A 23,779-nucleotide genomic window follows, 5' to 3' on the forward strand; every position below is an offset into this window, starting at 1 on the left:
ATCTCAACTCACTTCACTGCAGAAGACCTTGCAAAAGAAACCAGAAACAAAACAGCACTTCATAATGTTCATGCAGAGCATGCTGGATAATGACCATTCAGAACCAGCTTCCACTACTGAAAGATAAGGAAGAATGCTGATACTCATCTACCTTTGGCATGTACCATCCACAGAAGCCAGGCCAGGTCAGGATTGTGTTTGACTCCAGTGCTCAATTCCAAGGAGCCTCAACAATGTGCTGCTTTCTGACCCTGACATGATCAACAGCTTAATTCGCTTCAGGAAAGAACCTGTCGCCATAACAGCAGACATCCAGCAAATGTTCCGTTGCTTTCTGGTGCATCCAGATTACAGAAACTACTTGAGATTCCTGTGGTATCACAATCATGATCTCAATCAGGAGATTGTAGAATGCAGAATGAAACTTCATGTCTTTTGGCAATAGTCCATCCTCGCATGTTTTCATTCTCATCCCCTCCAGACAGGGCCCTGCTATTACTATGCCAATGGGGGGAGGAAGAGGAGAGCAGAAAGGACTACAGGGTGAAACTGAAAGAAGCCAAGAGAGAGATACGTTTGGCGAAGGCACAGGCGGAAGAACAAATGGCTAAAAATGTAAAAAAGGGAGATAAAAATTTTTTCAGATATATTAGTGAAAGGAGGAAGATAAAAAATGGAATTGCTAGGCTAAAAGATGCTGGGAACAAATATGTGGAGAGTGATGAGGAGAAAGCAAATGTGCTAAACAAATACTTCTGTTCTGTGTTCACAGAAGAAAATCCTGGAGAAGGACCGAGATTGTCTGGCAAAGTTACACGAGAAAATGGAGTAGATTCTGCGCCGTTCACGGAGGAGGGTGTTTATGAGCAACTTGAAAAACTGAAGGTGGACAAAGCGATGGGACCAGACGGGATCCATCCCAGGATACTAAGGGAGCTCAGAGAGGTTCTGACGAGTCCTATTAAAGACTTGTTCAACAAATCTCTGGAGATGGGAGTGATTCCTGGGGATTGGAGGAGAGCGGATGTGGTCCCTATTCATAAAAGTGGTCACAGGGATGAAGCAGGAAACTACAGGCCGGTGAGCCTCACTTCAGTTGTTGGAAAAATAATGGAAGTGTTGCTGAAAGAAAGGATAGTGTATTTCCTTGAATCTAATGGATTACAGGATCTGAGGCAACATGGCTTTACAAAAGGTAAATCGTGCCAAACGAACCTGATTGAATTTTTTGATTGGGTGACCAGAGAGCTGGATCGAGGACATATGCTAGATGTAATTTACTTGGATTTCAGCAAAGCCTTTGAAACAGTTCCTCATAGGAGACTGTTGAACAAACTTGAAGGGCTGAAGTTAGGACCCAAAGACCCAGACTGGGTCAGAAACTGGCTGTCGGACAGACGCCAGAGGGTGGTGGTTAATGGAAGTCGCTCGAAGGAAGGAAAGGTGACTAGTGGAGTCCCTCAGGGTTTGGTGCTGGGACCAATCCTGTTCAATATGTATGTAAGTGACATTGCTGAAGGGTTAGAAGGAAAAGTGTGCCTTTTTGCAGATGATACCAAGATTTGTAACAGAGTAGACACCGAAGAGGGAGTGGAAAATATGAAAAAGGATCTGCAAAAGTTAGAGGAATGGTCTAATGCCTGGCAACTAAAATTCAATGCAAAGAAATGCAGAGTAATGCATTTGGGGATTAATAATAGGAAGGAACCGTATATGCTGGGAGGAGAGAAGCTGATATGCACGGACGGGGAGAGGGACCTTGGGGTGATAGTGTCCGAAGATCTAAAGGCAAAAAAACAGTGTGACAAGGCAGTGGCTGCTGCCAGAAGGATTCTGGGCTGTATAAAGAGAGGCATAGTCAGTAGAAGGAAGAAGGTGTTGATGCCCCTGTACAGGTCATTGGTGAGGCCCCACTTGGAGTATTGTGTTCAGTTTTGGAGACCGTATCTGGCGAAAGACGTAAGAAGACTTGAGGCGGTCCAGAGGAGGGCGACGAAAATGATAGGAGGCTTGCGCCAGAAGACATGAGGAGAGACTGGAAGCCCTGAATATGTATACCCTAGAGGAAAGGAGAGACAGGGGAGATATGATTCAGACGTTCAAATACTTAAAGGGTATTAACGTAGAACAAAATCTTTTCCAGAGAAAGGAAAATGGTAAAACCAGAGGACATAATTTGAGGTTGAGGGGTGGTAGATTCAGGGGCAATGTTAGGAAATTCTACTTTACGGAGAGGGTGGTGGATGCCTGGAATGCGCTCCCGAGAGAGGTGGTGGAGAGTAAAACTGTGAATGAGTTCAAAGAAGCGTGGGATGAACACAGAAGATTTAGAATCAGAAAATAATATTAAAGATTGAACTAGGCCAGTTACTGGGCAGACTTGTACGGTCTGTGTCTGTGTATGGCCGTTTGGAGGAGGATGGGCAGGGGAGGGCTTCAATGGCTGGGAGGGTGTAGATGGGCTGGAGTAAGTCTTAACAGAGATTTCGGCAGTTGGAAGCACAGTACCGGGTAAAGCTTTGGATTCTCGCCCAGAAATAGCTAAGAAGAAAAAAAAAAAAAAATTTAAATTGAATCAGGTTGGGCAGACTGGATGGACCATTCGGGTCTTTATCTGCCGTCATCTACTATGTTACTATGTTACTATGGAGGAGGAGAGGTGCCAGCACTGGCTGACTGCGTACAGGATGTGCCTCTCGCCACAAGAGGCATGTACTGTAAGCAGTCAGCTGGTGCCAGCACTTCTCCTCCTCACTGGCGTCTCGCGGCATACCCAGAATCTCACTGTGGCACATAAAACTACCAATCTTAGGGGACCTTAGTGTATGTTTTCCAACTCCTGTAGCAAGTGTGTGGTGCAGTGGTTAGAGCTATAGCCCCAGCACCCTCTGGTCACTTAATCCCCCAGTGCACCAGGTACATTACATAAAATGTGAGCTTGCCAGGACAGTTAGGGAAAAATGCTCGAGTACCTGAATAATTTGTAATTATTCGTGGCCTACAGACTTTGCTGGAGAAAATAGCTCAAACAGGCCTCGACGACGAAAACAACAATCCAAATAGAGGAGTCGTGAGGAAAGGGATGTTGATCACTCAGCAGTGGATAATCCAAAAGATGCTTTATTGGTAAACAGCACAAAATGAATGGGTCGACTTGACACTGGCAGTGTTTCAGCGAATCTGCCTTTGTCAAGAGTCTAGGCAATATTTGGTAGTCACTGGAGTCACATAGAAAAAGAACTCGGTGAGTCAATGAGAAGCTCAGAGTCACGAGTGCAAGAGTCCTTGAGAGAGAGAGAGATGAAGGCATAGAATGGGAACCAGAGAGAGATGAAGGCCAGTCAGAAAGTAATAATAATAATAACTTTATTCTTGTATACCGCAATACCATGGAAGTTCAATGCGGTTAACAATAGAAGAGACTGTACATTTACAGCAATGTTACATATATGGCAGTGAAAAGGCATATACTATGGAGGCCTGACAAAGGCAGGGCAATTAGATAAAAACAGAGAATGAGTAAGAGAGGCCGTAAGTGGCTTGGTAAGGAGGGCGAAGTCAGAGGGAATGGAGGCATATCGAGGTCGGGAGGGTGCAGGGAAGGAGGGAAGGCAGAGTTAGCGGAATTTGTCGAAGAGGTAGGTTTTTAGTGACTTCCTGAACAGGTGGTAGGGCGGAGAGTTGGAGATGAGGGCGGTTATGTTCGAGCTTTATTGGCGAACAGACACCGCTGCTCGGTTTAAGGCAGGTCATTGACAGACTAAGAGTAGTTCCAGATGATAAAATACTAATTTCTTGAAGAAGCCCAATGTAATGTTCTTTGGGCGAAACGGAGATCTTCCGTCGATTGAGTTGGCTGGGTAGAGAATCTTCACCCAAGCTAAGTATTGTTTCAATTTAATATCATTGGACAATGAATAACAAATTTGAATAGGGCAACAGTTAAAATTGCTTATTACAACAATCCCCCCGAGATAAATACGATCAATGATAGTCTGCATTTGAGTTATTCCTTATGACTAGTTCTGAGGTCTGACTGCAGACACTGGAGATCGGTTGTCTCTGTGAAGGGAATCTTGACTGTTACCACTCTTAAACAAAGCGTGTCAATATTAGGTGGTTTAGTGTAATTCACATAGCATTTGAAGGGTTTTTCTGATTTCTTGAGGCCATAAATGAGACAGACTGCAGCATTTTGGACGACTCTCAGTCATTTTGTTTTGTTTTTTTTGAGAGATCCCAAGTATATAATGTTGCAGTAGTCTAAGGTACTTAAGATCAGAGAGGACTTTGCTGAAGAAATGGAAGCAGCCTGAGCCATTCTTAAATACTATTCTATCAAGGACCCTTCTGGGATTCATAATTTTGTCTGATTGAGTGAAGGAGTGTAAGCAGTTCGGACCCCTGATTCAGGCAATCTGTGCCGAAACATGGTCCGTGTCGGGTCTTTTATTAAAGTGTACACTTCTCCCTCCATATTCATGGTTTCAGCATTCGCGGTTTCGATTATACACGTTTTTAGCTTGCTGGCTCCTCCCCACAAATTACATCAGGTTGCATAGAGAAATCGCTGATTCCCAGCATTTTCTTCACCGTGTTTTGCCTCTCCTTCAGGAACAGGCCAGGTCTCCCACCATGTTATTCATGGTTTCACCATATTCACGATGGTTTTTAATAGAAAACAGCAAATAACATATGAAAAAGTTATTTGCGTTTCTTCTGTATTTGCGGTTAATCCCCTATCACAGCGAATACGGAGGGAGAAGTGTCCCATCTCGGAGGCTCTTGGTGGTTTTCTTCACTCTCTGGAGTGATGTGTACGTTGAATCCCTCTTCTGGCTTTTCGTGCAAACTCAAAATGATACAATAATCAAAGTAGGCCAGGGCATAGGAGCCAACTCTATGAGTACCAGTGCGTACTGAGCACCCCCAATATTGAGCAAGCTTTTTCAATGTGATGAGGATTGGGATAATTTGTATAGTATTGGACACTCCCAATTGTGGGCCAGGGAAGCTGCCTGCAAACCTGGCCTTTGGAATGCTGTGCCAAATTTGGCCTATCTCTGGATAGCAAATGCTATTTTCACCTCTGCTGATACACGGTCTTCCATGGTGACTGCTGAGTCAATTATGACTCTCAGACTATGAATCCTGTTACACAATTCGATGGACACTCCTCCGATCTGCAGATGTTACCTAGGAATTTGCCTTCCTGAACTCCCACCCAAAGAATTTGGGTTTTATCAGGATTTAGTTTAAACATATGCTTTCATATCTATTCATTTATTTTCAGAACGCACCACGTAAGGACTGGTACATCTCCTCTGACGAAACTTCTTTGCGTCAATATAGCTAAAAAATGTAGCTAATAGAAATGGTGTTCCTGGTGATCTCATCTACTTGTGCCTTTTAAGTTAGTACAACTCCTGATTTCTGAAGTGTTAAAATTGTGGCCTCAGAACAGAGGTGAAAGTGGAAATGATAGACAGCCTGGGCAGCTGAAAGAATAAAGGGTCATGGATTTGATATACAATAAAACTTTGGTTTGCAAGTGTTTTTCAAGACAAGAAAACACAATTAAATTTTAACTTGTTATGCAAGCAATGTCTTGCAATACGAGTACATACAGTATACATGCACCACACTTGGAGAATCACGACCTGATGAGAGCTAGTCAACACGGCTTCAGGAAGGGGAAGTCATGCCTGACGAATTTACTTCAATTTTTTGAGAAGGTGAACAAACAAATTGATAGCGGAGACCCGGTGGATATAATATATTTGGATTTCCAGAAGGCGTTCGACAAGGTTCCACACGCTAGGCTTCTAAGGAAACTACAAAGCCATGGGATTGAAGGGGATATACTACGATGGATAGCAAATTGGCTGGAGAACAGATTGCAGAGGGTAGGCATAAATGGGAAGTTCTCGGACTGGGAAAATGTGACAAGCGGTGTGCCCCAAGGCTCAGTTCTTGGACCAATATTATTCAATATATTCATAAATGACCTGGAAGAGGAAACCACGAGTAATATAATCAAGTTCGCAGATGACACGAAACTATGTCGATCAGTTGGATCACAAAAGGACATTGAAGAACTCCAGAGAGATCTGAACCAGCTAGAAAAATGGGCAGAAAAGTGGCAGATGAAGTTTAATGTAGACAAATGCAAAGTGATGCATCTGGGTACGAAAAACAAGGAACATGATTATATAATGTTAGGTGTGACATTGGGGCAAAAGCAAACAAGAAAAGGACCTGGGGTACTGATAGACAGGACCCTGAAGCCATCGGCACAATGCGCAGCGGCGGCAAAGAAAGCGAACAGGATGTTGGGCATGATAAAGAAGGGTATTACAAGTAGATCGGCGGATGTCATAATGCCGCTTTACAGAGCAATGGTCAGACCACACCTGGAGTACTGTGTCCAACACTGGTCTCCTTACCTAAAGAAGGTTTAAGTGTTTAGGTTAAGATAAGTAAGGTGTGCTCTGTGGACTTAAATTCCCAGAGGGCTTTGCTTCTCCCAGAGAGCTAGACTGCATCCACAGAGCTTAAGCCCGCCTGCCCTTCTTTTGCCTGAGAGAGAACAGTGGCCATATTTGTAGACTTTATAGCTGCATGAGAACCTAGCATTATTCTCCCACCAGGTTTTCTGCCTTTATGTCTGAGAATTTAATACAGCTTAGGCTGCAATATCTAAGTCTGGAGAATAGTGTTATTTCCACGATACACCGTCAAAAGCACGGAAGTCTTTGGTGCACCGACAATCCCACGGCAACATTTGCGTGCAGGACATATGCGTGCCACTGCTTCTGCCTCTTTGAAGTCTTCCCGTTAGCACTGTGAGGAACCCCACCAGTACATTTACAAGTCCTCATGTTCCTGTTTGGGAGGGGGACCCCCACAAGTACACTGAAAACTCCCTTCTCCTTTCTGTTTTCGCTGTTTGGGAGTTTTCAGTGGGGGGGGGGGAGGATCCTCCCACCCCAATGGGAGCACGAGGACTTGTAAATGTTGTGGAGTTGGGGGGGCACTAATCAGAGCACTAATGGAAAGGCTTCAAAGCAGCAGAAGCGCATATATCCTGCATGTAAATATTGCCGCGAGATTGTCAGCGCGCCAAAGTCCTGTGCGCTTTTGACGGGTCACCATTTCCAGAAGGTGTGGACACACTCCCAACTCCTTTTTGAATACGAGAGGCTGGTAGAGTAAGAAGATTCTGTGACAAAGTTGAACTGCCTTGAAAACATTAATTGTAAGTGTTTATTCTTTACTTCGTGTTATAAAAGAAAGTTGTTCAAGAACTACAGAGCCTGGCTGATAAAGAGTTTTTTACCTCATGCAAAATTGTCATTTCTTTAATAAGACATTAACTATTTTTTTCTGCGATCCTTCAAGTACCTACAAATCAAAAATGTGGCCCTGCAAAGGATTTGAGTTTGAGACCTCTGCTCTAGCCCAACTCCATGTCTATGTGAGAACACCTAGCCAATGAAATGAAACGAAGAATGTCAAGAAAAGCATGGAAGAGCTTGTAAGTTTCATGGCCCCACATCATTCTCTTCTTGGTTGGGCTGAGAACTTTTCAGCGGCACCTCGTATTATGATGCATAATACCAAGAGTCACCCTCATTGGTGATGTCACAGTGGCTTGGTTTCCCTATACTTGTGCCTATTTACTAGATGCATTTGCCTCATTGAAATGAAAAGTGTCAAGAAAAGTGCGCAATAACTTATAAGTTTCATGGCTCCTATGCTGACTATAGCTTTACTGAACAGTTTACAGCTTCCCTGCACAGTCTTTAAAGATTTCCGCACTGAAATCTCCTCAGGCTTTGTACTGAGAAACAAGGACTCCTCTGAATGGCCACACTATTGAACTCACTCTGAGTTATATTGGCAGTTGTATGAAGCTCCTATTCAGTTAACCCTTACTTCTAGAATCTTTGTGTTATAGTTTATAAATCTTTCCTTTTGGCTAAGTCTTAATAATAATATTGTCATTTATAGCTAAAGAGACATATGATCAAGAAACTTTTATTTTACTTTTGTGATTATGATAAACATACCGAGAGCCTCAAAATAATACCTGGTGGGCTGCATGTGGAACCCCGGGCTGCGAGTTTGAGACCACTGGGCTAGAGGGAGCTCATTGTTAGCCTTAGCCACATGGCTGGAAAGAGTCATTTATCAAAATTAATAGCACATTTGTCCTTATCTTCCAGGCAGCTGCAGCAAAGCTTGAATAAGATCACAGCCCTAGGGAATAAAAGATAAACTTGTGTTATTCATTTCATCTCCCCCTTCCTCTGCCATAACGTATATTTTGAAATTTGCCACAAACAAGGTCCTGCATGGTTCGGCCTCCAAAGGAAAACCGGCAGAGAAGGAAATAGCAGGGTGGTAGGCTTAGGAGTAATATCAGGAAATATTTTTTCATAGAAAGGGTGATGGATGCCTGGAATGCCCTCCCTGTAGAGGTGGACCAAACCAGTGACAGAATTCAAAAATGAGTGTGATAAACACAGAAGATTCCTGTATAGAAAGAAGGGGGAATTAAAGCAAAATTAAATGATCTTCCAAGTTTCCGAAAATCTTACTATTCCGCACCATCGGCAATCCTGGGTGGCTTACAATCTACAAATCAACAAACAAATCAAAACAAATTACATATATATGATTCCAAGGTTAAAACTGAAATATTTATTTAAAAAAATTTCTATACTGCCAAAAATCTCAACGGTTTACAAATTCACATACCTAAAAGCATACAATTTGTTTTTATGAAAGAGAGGGAAGGTAAATACAACTTGGTAAGCTTGTGATCTGCAGTTCTCCCCCAGTGCAACTAAATCTATTATACCTTACTATTTTATCAACAAAGTAGTCTTTTACTAAGGTGCGGCAGCTGATTTGGTGTGCGCTAATGCGTCCCTAGGGTATAATGGACGCGTTAGTGTTTAGCGGGCGCTATAACAGCTAGCGTGCCTTAGTAAAAGGACCCCAAAGTTTATTATTATGTTTTATAGACGTTCACATTTTAAAAAGGGCATAGAGGAGTGTAACTAGCATGGAGTGGGACAGACTGGATGAACCATACATAGAAACATAGAGTATGACGGCAGAAAAGGACCTTGACCCAACAAGTCTGCCCACTCGAAGAACCCTCCCTCAACAAGAACCCTCTTTTTAAGCATTTCCCCAGAGCCAACCTACATGTTTATCCCATCATCCCTTGAAGTCGAGTGCGTTACTGGCCTCAACTACCTGATGTGGAAGACCATTCCATCGATCAACCACTCTTTCGGTGACAAAGTATTTCCTGATGTCACCATGAAATCTCCCACCCTTGAGATTGAGCAGATGCCCTCTGGTTGCCGTGGGGCCCGTAAGGAAGAAGATATCTTCCTCCACCTCAATACGGCCCGTAAGATATTTGAATGTCTTTATCATGTCACCCCTTTCTCTGCGTTCTTCGAGAGAATATAACTGCAGCCTGCTTAGACGGTCTTCATATGGGTCTTCATACATGCCTTCATCTGCTGTCATTTACTATGTTATACATGTTGAAAATGAATTAAGAGCCCTCCCACTGCTGCCACCGCTTCTCCGTATCTCTTTAATAACCAAGCACACTTCTACTTGTCGTCAGAAACAAAACAGGTGCATCAGTGGATTGCAAACACTAATACAGTGGCACTACAAGTATTCAGAGAAACAGAGTGACCAATAAAATGAAAAATGAGGAGGAAAAAGCCTCAGATACCAACCTCCACCCTACAGAGACAGGTGACGGGTATAGCGGGGCAAACCTCGTAGGCAGTAGAGGATAAGTGGTGCCTGGGGCGGTGGCACCCCTCCCCCCCCACCTCCTGCTCCTTTTCAACCCCCGCACCTCTTTCATTTTCCCAGAGCGAGCAGCATCACGAACTTGCTGTCCACGTCAGTGTCGGCTCTCCCGCTGACGCCACTTCCTAGGTGCGGGACCCAGAAGGGACGTCAGAGAGGACCGGCACTGACGCAGGCAGCATGTTTGTGATGCTGCTCGCTCTGGGAAAATGAAAGATATATGGGGGGGGGGAGGAAGGGAAGGGGCGTATATACGTGGTGTGGGGAGGGCGGAGAAGAGGATGGGTGTCGGCACCCCCATCAAGATGGCACCCGGAGCGGCCCCCACCCCTCCATTACTACCCCACTGCTCATAGGCATAAAAATAATCTCATATTCAAATTAAATTGATGCTCTTTTTCTCTGGGACTTGTCGTAGTGCCACTGTATTAGTGTTTGTGATACACATATGCACCTGTTTCGTTTCTGACGACAAGTAGATGTGTGTTTGGTTATTGCCGTATTTTTCTGCTTTCTTTTAGGCTAGTTTCTGTTACGTTGTACCTCTTTGCCATCCCCAAGTCATTGGTAATTTCTCCTTATAGTATCAATGGGGTGCTCCCTGTCTACTTAACCTTGCTGCGTAGAAATGGAGATGGTACGAGGCAGAATGTTCCCATGACATAACTGATGTGATGATAGTAAGGCGTAAGGATGTGCATTAATTTAGAAGGACATTTCCCATGCTGCCAAACAAAACTGTGCCTTCCTTCTTCACCCTTGTGACTCACTACATTGTTTAAATAAACATTTTGACGTAGACACCTGTGTCAGCCTTATACTGAGCGGTTTCCTTCCACTTTTTATTTTTTTTTTTTTTGGATGCTCTTTTCTGTGGTTGTTTTACCCCTCTGCTGCTTTGTTCTTTTTTGGGGGGAGGAGGGGGGACAAACAGAACACAGGCAGAAAAATTTCATGTTTGTTCATGTGACAATATTACACGCTAGTCTGGAGAGAGTGCATGCTCTTTCAAAAAATTGTGTGCTATTTCAAAGAGCTTATTCTCTTAACAACATCGCTCCCATGATGACAAAATGAATTAAAAAAAAAAATAATGCTAACATTCCTGGAAAAAACACAAAACAAAACTGTTCTGACTGAAGACCTTTATTAAGGCCTGCATGGACTGAGGGCCTGAGGGAAGATGGATAATATTAAAATGCCTGCCTAAAGCTGTCTTCCTTCACTCCCTTATGATGTTACGATTTGGACCCAGTTACTGTAACTATCACACTGGGACTCCCACATCAGGCGTTGAGGGATGCTTTATGAATGTTTGCTGTTTGTGTTTTTATAATGGCTCAAAACATCTGAATTCAGTCCAGATGTGCATCTGGCAGTAGCCTTAACCAGTCTTTCTCCAGCCTGATCTTCTGCCGCTCCAAGCTGGCAGTGCCCGAGCACTTCTGGGTACGCTCCGGATTGGGCACAGTGCCCGGTTCCCCCCCAATACGGCAGTGCTGCTGTATGGAAAAGTACAGAAGTGAGAAATACTAGTTTATCCAATATTCCCCGGGGCTGTGCTCTTATCCAAGCTTTGCTGCAGCTGCCGGAGAGAAGCGCTTTGGCTCCAAACTTGTCTTTAATTACATTCACATCATGTCCCTGGGTGCATGCCTTATGTAAACCTCCCCCATCCTCATAAAATCTGAGAAAGCGGGGGCGGCAGCCAAGGCAGGGTCAGAACAAAGTGCGGAGAATTTTTCCAAAATATATTACATCAGAAAAAACACAGAGGAAAAAATCGGAGGAAGACAGTCCCAAAGCTTTCCCTTTATAATGCCCCAAACTGCCATCAGAGAGCTCAGGATTTCATGTCTTCATGGGAGGAAACAAAGAAAAGGTTGTTCGCCCCCTCCCCCCGCTATGGCAATAAATAAAGAAAAGGAAAAAATGACATGGACCCCCACCCCTGCTATATTTAGCATGTGAAATTTGTGAGTCATTCTCTTCCCTGGTAACATCCATGTAAGGGCCACCACGGTGGCCTACACACACCTCATCCACCCACATAGGGTGGGACCTGGGAAAAGGAATACTGAGGGGGAGGGGGGTTCTTGTGTTACTAATGCTGTGTGCGTGGACCCCAGGAGGAGAAGGGAGGGGTATCTTCCTATTGATCTATTTCTGTTGCTGTCTAGATATGCAGGGGTTAAGTTGTGGAATAGCCTGGTTGGTCAAATCCGAAAATGTAGAGATAAGAGCTCATTTAAGAAAATGCTGAAAACACAATTATCTGTAGATGCATTTCTCTGAGAAAATGATTTTATGTAAGGATTGAATCTGTTTGTTCTGTTCTAACCTTGGTCTGAATTTTATAATATTTTATGTATGTAACTATTTGTAAACCGTTTTGGAGTAAAACGATATATAAATTTTAACAATAAATGCTAAGGGCTGTTTCCCATTTGTGTCTGAGAAGGGGGCCAGTGTATCTGGTCTCTTTTTGGCTGGCAATTGGGGATTAAAATGGTTTAAAATATGTTAAAATGATTTCTGAATGAGATACAGTTGAAGGGAAGGGAGTTATATAGGTGCTGCAAATTGCCCACCTCTCCTTATTTATTTTATTTTTTTTTTACCTGACAGTTTCTTTCTGCACTTTTGGGTTAGTCAGATCCAAGGCTCAGATCTGGAGCTGTGTCACCTCATTCATGACAACCTGTGATCTTTTTTTCCCGTTTTTCACCCCTCCCAACTTACTTTAATCATTGTACTAACAGCTGGAGGAGAGCATACCTAAGTACTCATTTTGAAACCATGCAATTATGGTCCCTTAATCTGATCACTAGGTGTCACCTTTGTGTAATGACCAGATCTACCTTCCACTCAACCCCAGCCAAAGTAGGAAGTGGAAAACCTGAGCCTGGAATTGACACCCCCCCCTCCAGCTTTTCCTCCTGTTGTCCATTTGAATTTAGCTTGGAGCTTCAGTATTAGGTCAAGATGGGTTGCATTCAGGTACACTCAGTCCCTGGAGGATTTACCATTTAGGTCCTTTTACTGAGCTGCTGAAAAAAGTGCTGTTAGCACACCCTTACGTGGATTTTACCAGTGTGCTATTAAGGTTACCAGATTTTCTGTTTGGAAAATCCGGACCCCTAGATCGACCCCCCAGTCCTGTTACACCCCAGTCCCTCCTTAGGACCGCCCCAGCCCTACCCCCACTGCCTTTTCTCATTGGGCAGGAGCGAATCTGCGCATATGCTCCTGCCTGATGAGCAGTGGCGTACCTAGGGTATGTGGCACCCAGGGCCCATCATTTTTTGACACCCCCCCCATGTAAAAAAATATTTTTTGTAATGACCATGAAACGGAATAAATGGTCAGAATAGAAACAGGCAGTGAAAATTTTCTTATATTCCAAACATAACATAACATAAATTATGTCTGAATTGTCATGACATCAGAAGTACATATGGAGTAGTTGCAGGTGATGCTTGGGACAGTTCTGATTGTGTTAGTTCGGTTTTATGTGTTTTTTGAATAGAAGGGTTTTCATTTCTTTTTGAAGGTTTTGTAGTCTGTGGTCGAGGTCAACAGGTTGTAGAATTGGGGGTCGAGTGTTGCAGCTCGAATGGCTAGGAGGTTGTCGAACAGTTTTTTTTCTTTTGACGTTTTTGGTTGGAGGGTATGTGAATGGTGCGTGAGTTCTCCTATGTCTGTTTAACATAGAAATTGACGGCAGAAAAGGGCCGCGGCCCATCAAGTCTGCCCATACCAATGACCCACTCCCTGACTATTACTCCCCTAGAGATCCCACGTGGATATCCCATTTTCTCTTAAAATCTGACACGTTGTTGGCCTCAATCACTTTCTGAGGTAGCTCATTCCAATGATCGACCACCCTTTCGGTGAAGAAGTACTTCCTGGCATCACCATGAAATTTCCCTCCCTTGACTTTCAGCATGCGCCCTCTGGTGACCGAGGGTCCTGTAAGACAGAAGATATCATCTTTCACCTCTATACGTCCTGTAATATACTTAAAGGTCTCAATCATGTCTCCCCTCTCTCTTCGTTCCTCCAGTGAGTACATCTGCAGTTTTTTTAGCCTTTCTTCATACGTGAGATCCCTGAGCCCCAAGACCATCTTGGTAGCCATTCGCTGCACTGACTCAATTCTCAGCACATGTTTCCGGTAGTGTGGCCTCCAGAATTGAACACAATACTCCAGATGAGGTCTTACCATGGATCTGTACAGCGGCATTATGACTTCAGGTTTTCTGCTGACAAAACCCCTACGGATGCAGCCCATCATTTGTCTTGCCTTGGACGAAGCCTTCTCCACTTGATTAGCAGCCTTCATATCATCACTGATGATCACTCCTAGATCACGTTCCACTATGGTCCTGGTCAAGGTTTCACCATTTAGTGTGTAAGTTCTGTGTGGATTTTTTTTTCCTAGGTGCATCACTTTACATTTTTTAGCATTGAAGCTTAACTGCCAAGTTGACGACCACTGTTCCAGCTGTCGTAGGTCCTGTGTCATACCGTCAGGCACACTGCTTTTACCTACTATGTTGCATAGTTTTGCGTCGTCGGCAAACAGTGATACTTTTCCTCTTAGCCCTTGGGTCATATCTCCTATGAATAAATTGAAAAGAATCGGCCCTAAGACGGAGCCCTGTGGTACTCCACTCGTCACGGCTGACGTTTTGGAGGGGGTACCATTTACCATCACCCTTTGAAGTCTACCGCTTAGCCAATTTTTAACCCATGTAGTGAGTGTATCCCCTAATCCCATCGATTTTAGTTTGTTCAACAGCCTGCGGTGTGGGACGCTGAAGAAATTAGTTACCCCCTCATCCCACACACATTAATTCTCTTCCATTTTTATTCCCATTATAAAAAACACTGATAAGTTCCCAGAAAAAAAATACATTAAAATAAGAAGTGAAAACAAAGGCCCCTACAGATGAGAACATAACATAAGAATAGTCTAACTGGGTCAGACCAATGGTCCATCATGCTCAGTAGCCCATTCTCATGGTAGCCAATCCAGGATACTAATACCTGGTCAAAACCCAAAGAGTAGCAACATTCCATGCTACCGATCCAGGGCAAGCAGACACTTCCCCCATGTCTTAATAACAGATTATGGACTTTTCCTCCAGGAATTTGTCCAAATCTTTCTTAAAACCAGCTATACTATCTGCTTTTACCATAACTTCTGGCCACTTCATTTTTAAGTTTAGATCTTTCCTTTCAAACAGAGACCTTGCTAGATGTCAAATTCAGCACAAGGTAACTTCACATTAGAGAGCTGCACGGGAACGGGGGACGACGGGAATCCCGCGGGCATCCCGCGGGTTCCCCCTTCGGGTCACGGGGATCCCGTGGGGACGCCCCCTAGGGTCATGGGAATCCCGTGGGGATGCCCCCTAGGGTCGCGGGGATCCCGTGGGGACGCCTCCGAGGGTCGCGGGGTTACTGCGGGACTGGATGTACTCAGTCGTGCGGCTCTTCTTCTCCCTACCTGCTCTGCTTGCAGCACAGAGCCGAACGGAAGTCTTCCCGACGTCAGCGCTGACGTCGGGAAGACTTCCGTTCGGCTCTGTGCTGCAGGCAGGGCAGGTAAGGAGAAGGAGAGTAGCCTCGCGGCTCGAGTGGCTACCAAGGGAGGGGAGCGGTCCACCCCGTGTGCAGCACAGCCGGCCAGGTCCCCTTACTTTTGTGGCGCTTCCCCAACTGACCGACCAACAACAGCCCCGGTCCGACAAACCTCCCTGCCCTGTAGCCGCGAATCTAAATTACCTTCTTACAGCAGCTATAAGAAGGTAATTTAGATTTGCGGTTAAGGGCAGGGAGGTTTGTCGGACCGGGGCTGTTGGTCGGTCAGTCGGAGAAGCGCCACAAAAGTAAGGGGACCTGGCCGGCTGTGCTGCACCCGGGGTGGGAGAGAAGGTGGGAGAGAAGCTAAAAACCCTTCTATTTTATATTCCATCCTCAATAATATCACACCAAACAAAAAAAAACAATTTGATTTAAACAGTAAAATTCCCACTGCTCAGGAATTTTCTGACTATTTTACTGAAAAAATTACTAATATAAGAAAATCCTTCAAAAATTCTAACATTCAAATTGAATTAGATCAGAATAACCAAGATGTATTATTTTCAAAATGTTCAAAATTTAAAATACCTAGCCTCAAGGAGATTGAAATTACTCTTAAAACTCTGAATATCAAAAGCTCAAAAGCAGACCAAATACCACCATTTCTTCTCAAACAATACTTTGACATCTTTGGACCTTGGATTCAGGTATTAGTAACAGAAAGTTTAAAACAACAAACAGTTCCACTAGATTGGAAAAAATCATTTATTCGACCCATTCTTAAAGATAAAAATGCTAATCATGATGATTTGTCTAATTACAGACCAATATCCAACATTCCATTTTTAGCAAAGTTAACAGAAAAAATTGTCTTTAATCAGATTTCAGAGTTTGTTGAGCAAACAAATGTGTTACATCCCAATCAAACTGGTTTTAGACAACACCATAGTACAGAACATTCACTAATTGGTATGACAACTTCAATTCAATATTTCTTGGATCATCATCAATCGGTGCTTTTAACATCTCTTGATCTCTCAGCAGCGTTTGATACGATTGATCACCAATTACTCCTTGCTAGACTTCAAGCTATTGGGGTTACAGATGATGTTCTGGCATGGTTTACATCTTATTTCAGTAATCGCACATCTACAGTAATTTTTAATGATTCTTCTTCTTCAACTTCACAAATATCACATGGGGTTCCACAAGGATCTATACTTTCACCTTTACTTTTTAATATATTTTTGGCACCTCTATTGACATTATGTCAATCTATAGGATTTCATGTTTTTGCCTATGCTGATGATATACAGTTATTGTACCCCCTAAACAATAACAACATAAATGAAATCTTGACAATTAATGGAAAACTCGAGCAAATTCATCATTGGCTGGACAAAAACAGATTGGCCCTCAATATCAAAAAAACAAATATCATGCTTTTTCCTTGGAAGGAAAGTTTTTCTTTAGTTGCTCCTATTTTGATTCAAAATATTCCTCTTCAATTAGTTAAAAATACTAAAATTTTAGGAGTAATTTTTGATAATAAACTTAATTATCATGATCACATTAGTAGTATTGTTAAAACTACCTTCTATAGGTTGCGGAAAATTCGATCTATTTCTAAATTTCTCTGTCCCAAAGCACTTAATATTCTTATTCACTCTCTGGTGATGTCTAAAATCGATTATTGCAATTCATTATTTACAGGAATTGCTTTACAAGAAATTAAACGATTACAAATTATTCAAAATGCTTCTATTAAATTAATAACAAAATCTAAAAAATTTGATCATGTGACACCACTCCTTAAAAAGGCTCATTGGCTTCCAGTCATTCATAGAATTACGCATAAATTATGTACAATTATTTTTAAAACATTAGAAAATAAGACTCCAGCATTTTTATTTAGGTTACTTATCCCATATTCAGTTAAAAGAACCTTACGATCTAGTGAACGGAACCTTTTATCAATTCCTTCGTTAAAAATTATTAGTACAAGAAGACAATTTATCTTCTCATGTACAGCTCCCCAGATTTGGAATGCGCTTCCCATGTTTTTACGGGAGGAGAAGGTGTTTGGGAAATTTAAAAGCGAATTAAAAACCTTTCTGTTTAAAGATGCATTTGCAAATTAAATAAATTTTATTATAAAGTGTTATTTTAGTGAATTATTCTGCTTTTTTTGTTTTTTCAACTTCCTTTTGTATTTTCCCTGTATGTTCTTTCTTTACTATAAAAAATGTATTTCATCCCCTCTTACCTTTTGTTTATATTATAATTAATTAAGTGTATGTAATGTTTTTGTTTCATTATGGATGTATATTTTATTGTACATCGCTTAGAAATCCGATTAAGCGATTGAACAAGCCAATTAATAAACTTGAAACTTGAAACTTGAGGGGGAAGAAGGACGCTGAAAGCACTGGGGAAAACAAAGGGATGAAGAAGGACGCTTAAAGTCTATGGGAAGACGGGGGGGGGAGAAGGACGCTGAAAGGACATGGGGAAGACAGAGAGGGAGAAAGACGCTGAAAGGACATGGGGAAGACAGAGGGGGGAGAAGGACACTGAAAGCACATGTGGAAGACAGAGGGGGAGAGAAGGACGCTGAAAGGAAATGGGGAAGAGAGAGTGGGGAAAAGACGCTGGCAGAGAAGAAGACAGAGATGCCAGACTATGGGGGGAGCGGAGGGAAGAAGATGGGTGCCAGACCAATTTGGAAGGGGGGAGAAAGGGAGAGGCACAGTAACAGAGCAAATGGAAGAAGCAGAAGGAAGAGAGACAGTGGATGGAAGGAACTGAATGAGAACATGAGGAAAGCAAAAACCAGGCAACAAAGGTAGGAAAAGAATTCTATTTCATTTTTTTTTTTTTTTGCTTCAGGATAAAGTAGTATATTAGTTGTGTTGATAAAAATTTATAAACATTAGAGGTTCTGGTAGAAACCCGTTTACAAAGTATGTATTCTTCCCAATTAATATTTCCAAATTAATAAAGTCTTTTTGCTTATTTGTAAATGGGTTTCTACCAGAGCCTTTAATTCAGTAGCATAATTAAATGAAATAACTATTTCTGAAGTTTATAGGGACGGGCGGGGACGGAGGGAATTCCTCACGGGGACGGGCGGGGACGGAGGGGATTCCTCACGGGGACGGGCGGGGATGGAGGGGATTCCTCACTGGGATGGGTGGGGACGGAGAGATTCCTCACGGGGACGGGTGGGACTTTGGCGGGGACGGGTGAGGACGGGTGGGATTTCTGTCCCCGCGCAACTCTCTACTTCACATGGACTTAGCTGTGCAGGAAATGTGAATCTCCTCATACACCCACCATATAGTGCAAAAATGTGCAAAGGTCTGTTTTTTTCTTTTGATCACTACATAGCCTAATGCCACACAAGCAGCGCTGTTACAAACATATTCTGTAGGTCAATGCTAAGAATAACAAAGTTTCCTTCCTTGGACCAGAAGGAGATACTGATAAACCACTGGAAGAGATCCCAAAACAACACCCAAAGACCCACTCAGTGTGTGAACCAGTTGAGTGGAGTGGACTAACTGGGGGGTGGAAATGGGCCCGGAGTTTGCTCAGCAGAATTTCCCAGACCACCTCTTCCTCTGAACACATTGACACGCTGCCACCACCACCACCACTAGGAACACCTCACTGGGTAGGCCAGCTATGCTATAAACTTTATAAAACACATTATTATATTTTCTTATAAAGCACATATTTTAACTGAACTCTCTGACATCCTCAGCCTTTCCATTCACAAAAATAGAAGGAAGTAAAGTTCCCATTTCCTGCTGTCTCATGTCCCCGGCCTATACAATATTTTTTTTCTGCAGACCCTTCAAAAGTCTGACCAAATCCTCATTTCACTTGCATTATAAAGTACTGAGGATGCCATCTCTCCCCAATCCCAGATCCTAAAGTCTAAGACAGTAACGCAAACTAATGCTGCCAGATTCAGGAAAAAAAATTTCGATTCGATTCAGCCTATTGAATTGGTTTTTCAATTCGATTTTCCTGCCCAGTTGGGTGATTTTTTTCAAAAATCCTGGTGGGTATTATAGCTTTTTCACCCCCTTTGGCTTCCCCTAACCACACTTGCGCTGTGGTGTAAATAAAATAAAGAAACAAAAAGGACTTTTCCTCTCTCTGTTAAATCCTAGCTCACGTTTGCGGTCCAACACCAGCTCTGGCAGGATACACATTTCAAATCTGACATATTGTAATCACAAAACAGAAAATAAAATTAATTTTTCTACCTTTTGTTGTCTGGTTATATTTCAAATCTTGTTGGTCCAAGGCTCTGGTTTTCTTCTGATAACTTGCTTGCCAGGGTTTCCTTCTTTCTGCATGCTAACCATCCATCTGCCAACTCTGTCCTCCTTTTCCATTTCCCTTCCCTCCCCAGGAAGTCTGGTATCTTTCCTTTTTTTCATCTCCCTCCACAGATCCATCTTTTCTTAACTACCCTTTCATCCGGCATCTCTCCCTCCTTCCCCACCACCCCAGAGTCCACCATCTCTCCCTTTCTTTTCCCAGTTACCCTCCTATCCAGTATCTCTATCCCTCCTCCACACCATCCCTTGTGTCCAATTTCTCTCCCTTTCTGTTCCTTCCCTCCCTCAATCCCATGGTCCATCATCTCTCTCCCTCTCCTCTAATTCAGACCCATTATTTCTTCCCCCCCCCAAAGTTTGGCATATGCACGTCTCTTTGGACACCCCCTTCCCTCCGTGTACTTCTAAACCAGGGTCCCCCCAAAGGCCTGTCCCCCCTTAAAGGTCTGCCTGTCCTCCCTTGAAGGCCTGCACCCCCCTTGAAGGCCTGCCTGCCTGTCCCCCCCTTGAAGGTCTGTCCCCCCCTTGAAGGCCTGCACTCCCCCCGAAGGCCTGTTCCCCCTTAGAAGGCCTGTCCCACCCCCTTGTAGGCCTGTCCCACCCCCTTGTAGGCCTGCCCCCCCCCTTGTAGGCCTGTCCCCCACTTGAAGGCCTGCCTGCCTGTCCCCCCCTTGAAGGCCTGCACCCCCTTGAAGGTCTGCACCCCCCCGAAGGCCTGCATCCCCCCCGTTGGCCAGCACCCCCCCGAAGGCCTGTCCCCCCCCCCTTGTAGGACTATCTCCCCCTTGGAGGCCGGTCCCCACCTTTGAAGGCCTGCACCCCCTTGAAGGCCTGCACCCCCCTGAAGGCCTGCACCCCCCTTGAAGGCCTGTCCCCCCTTGAAGGCCTGCCTGCCTGCCTGTCACCTCCCTCCCCCTTGAAAGCCTGCCTGCCTGCCTGCCCGCCCCACCCTGAAGGCCTGATGCCCCGACCTACCTCGAAGGACCGCTCGCCCCCCTGGCCTCCCCGCACCACCTATGAAGCAGCCCGCAGCAGGATCGCGATGTCAGCGATCCCTGCGCTGCTTCGGTGCTACTTCCTGCACCGCGTTCCCGCCCCTCCTCTGATGTCAGAGGAGTGGCGGGACCGCGGCGCAGGAAGCAGCGCCCAAGCAGCTCAGGGATCGCTGACATCGCGATCCTGCTGCGGGCTACTTCATAGGTGGTGCAGGAAGGTCAGTGGGGCGAGCAGTTCTTCGGGGGTGGGGGGGACTGAACGGCAGGGCCGTGAGCACCCCCTCAGGGCTGGCACCCGGGGCGGACCGCCCCCCCCTTAGTCCGCTACTGCCGATGAGAGTTGTCAGTGGGGGGGCGGGGCTAGTGTGGAATTGGGGATGGGTTAGGACTGGGGCATAATGGAACGGAGATGGGTGGGCCTGGAGGCAGGACTAGGGGTCTGGATTTTACTAAAGTAAAATCTGGTAACCCTAGCCTTTAGCATTATAGATCCTACTCTTTGTAATGCTTTACCTCAGTGGTCTCCAAACTTGGGTTCTGCATCCCCAACCCTATATGTCATGTCTGTCTGTCCAAGTTAGATTACAAGCTCTTCTGAGCAGGGACCATCTATAAATGTCAAAATGTTCAGCGCTGTTTACGCTTGTCAGTGCTTAGGCTTTTAAGTGATAAATAGTATGAATACGAGAAAGCTCTGAGGACCACTAAAAAGATTTCAAGTTCACACTACTGATTTTTTAAACTGTCTTGATCTGCTGGTTCAGAGTGGATATTAAACATTAAAAATTAATATAGTACTAGTACTGACTCTACATCTCCGCGATATATTTTAAAAACTCACTTTATTTTGGATTGCCAACAGTAGCAATTTCCATAATTGAGAAACCTGACTAACACTTACGTGATTGTTTGCAGTTACTATATCAAGTGGCCAAGATTTATAGGATTTGAAGAGCATTTCAGCCAACTGTTGGAGGGCCGCCTTGGAGGACCTTGAAGGCTGGATGGTGGCCAAACAGCTTGCAAAGGTGACGGCAAAAGCTAGAAGGATGCTGGGTTGCATAGGGAGAGCCATGGCCAGTAGGAAGAAGGAGGTATTGATGCCCCTGTGTAAGACTTTAGTGAGATCTCATTTAGAATATTGTGTACAATTCTGGAGGCCGCAACTTCAAAAAGATATAAAAAGGATGGAGTCGATCCAGAGGAAGGCTACTAAAAGGGTTGATGGTCTACGTCAGTGGTTCCCAAACCTGTCCTGGGGGACCCCAAGCCAGTCAGGTTTTCAAGATATCCCTAATGAATATGCACGAGAGAGATTTGCATATAATGGAAGTGACAAGTATGCAAATCTCTCTCATGCATATTCATTAGGGATATTTTGAAAACCTGACTGGCTGGGGTCCCCAGGACAGGTTTGGGAACCACTGGTCTACGTCATAAGGTATATGGGGACAGACTTAAAGATCTCAATTTGTATACTTTGGAGGAAAGGCGGAAGAGGGGAGATATGATAGAGAAGTTTAAATACCTATGTAATGTAAATGCACATGAGTCAAATCTCTTTCATTTGAAAGGAAACTCTGCAATGAGGGGGCATAGGATGAAGTTAAGAGGTAATAGACATCGGAGTAATCTGAGGAAATACTTTTTTCACAGAAAGGGTGGTAGATGCATGGAACAGTCTCCCGGAAGAGGTGGTGGAGGCAGAGACTGTGTATGAATTCAAAAGGGCCTGGGATAGGCATGTGGGACCTCTCGGAGAGAGAAAGAGATAATGGTTACTGCAGCTGGGCAGTCTGGATGGGCCATTTGGCCGTTATTTACCATCATGTTTCTATGTAGCCCTGGGCAACATGTTGGAGACCACTACTTTACCTCTTCAATTACAGCTGCTGATCTCCCGCGCTGCTCTCAAAATTTTCCTTTTCAAAGGTGTTCATAATTCTTAATCCATTATTTAATTCAGAGTACAACACAATGTCTCAAACTGTGCCACAGCACAGTGGGTGTGCCCCGACGAGATTTGGGGTGTGCCACGAGAGATTCCAGAAGTTTACTTTATTTTTAAAATTTTCTTTCATAAGTATATACTAAAATAGATAACTTGTACATTGCATATGCAAGAGTCTGTCAATGTAATGAGCATCTGTGTGCGTAAGGATATAACCACCCAGATATACATCATTCTTTGACATGATTGGTCCTTGAAAACTAATGGCAAATAATTTTATTTTTTTATGCAGTAGTTATCCTAACTTGAGCAACAAAGCAATCAAGGCTTTGGTACTGTTTATCTTTTTATATTTGTGAACTTGGATTTTCAGCTCTGACAGAAATTAAATTTTAAAAAAAGAGAACGACTGCAGATGGTGTATGATGAAATGCGTGTTTGCTTGTCGACTATCGAGCCACATTTTGAGTTCATTTGCACTCAAAAACAAGCACATCCATCGCATTGATTAGCAATTCTATTCTAGCTACTTTAGTTTCATCATTGTTACAATTACCTATACTGTACATAGCTTAAAGAACTTTAAAATAAATAACTCTCAAATGTCATTTTTTTTGTTGGGTTTGCAATTTCATAATTTCAGTTATGTGCTGCAAAAAACATTTGCTCTGTGTAGTGTGTTGGAGCTAAAAAAAAAAAAAAGTCCAAAAGACACTGGTGTAACACTATGGGCGCCTTTTACAAAGCTGCGTTAGCGGTTTTATTGCACGCACCGGATTAGCGCGCTAGCCAGAAATCTACTGCCTGCTCTAAAGGAGACGGTTGCGGCTAGCGCGTGCGGCAATTTAGTGCGCGCTAATCCGCGCGTTAAGGCCCTAGCGTGGCTTTGGAAAAGGAGCTCTATGGCACATTAGGTAATGGGCACAATGCACTACATCATGTTTGCCAGCACTCTTGACACTTTTATCTCCTCATCCTCCCTGTCAAGTGGAATTTTTTTTTCTCTTTTTCCATCTTTTTCTATTTCAATATTT

This window comes from Geotrypetes seraphini, chromosome 8 (assembly GCF_902459505.1).
Source record: "Geotrypetes seraphini chromosome 8, aGeoSer1.1, whole genome shotgun sequence".
NCBI classification, from domain to species: domain Eukaryota; kingdom Metazoa; phylum Chordata; class Amphibia; order Gymnophiona; family Dermophiidae; genus Geotrypetes; species Geotrypetes seraphini.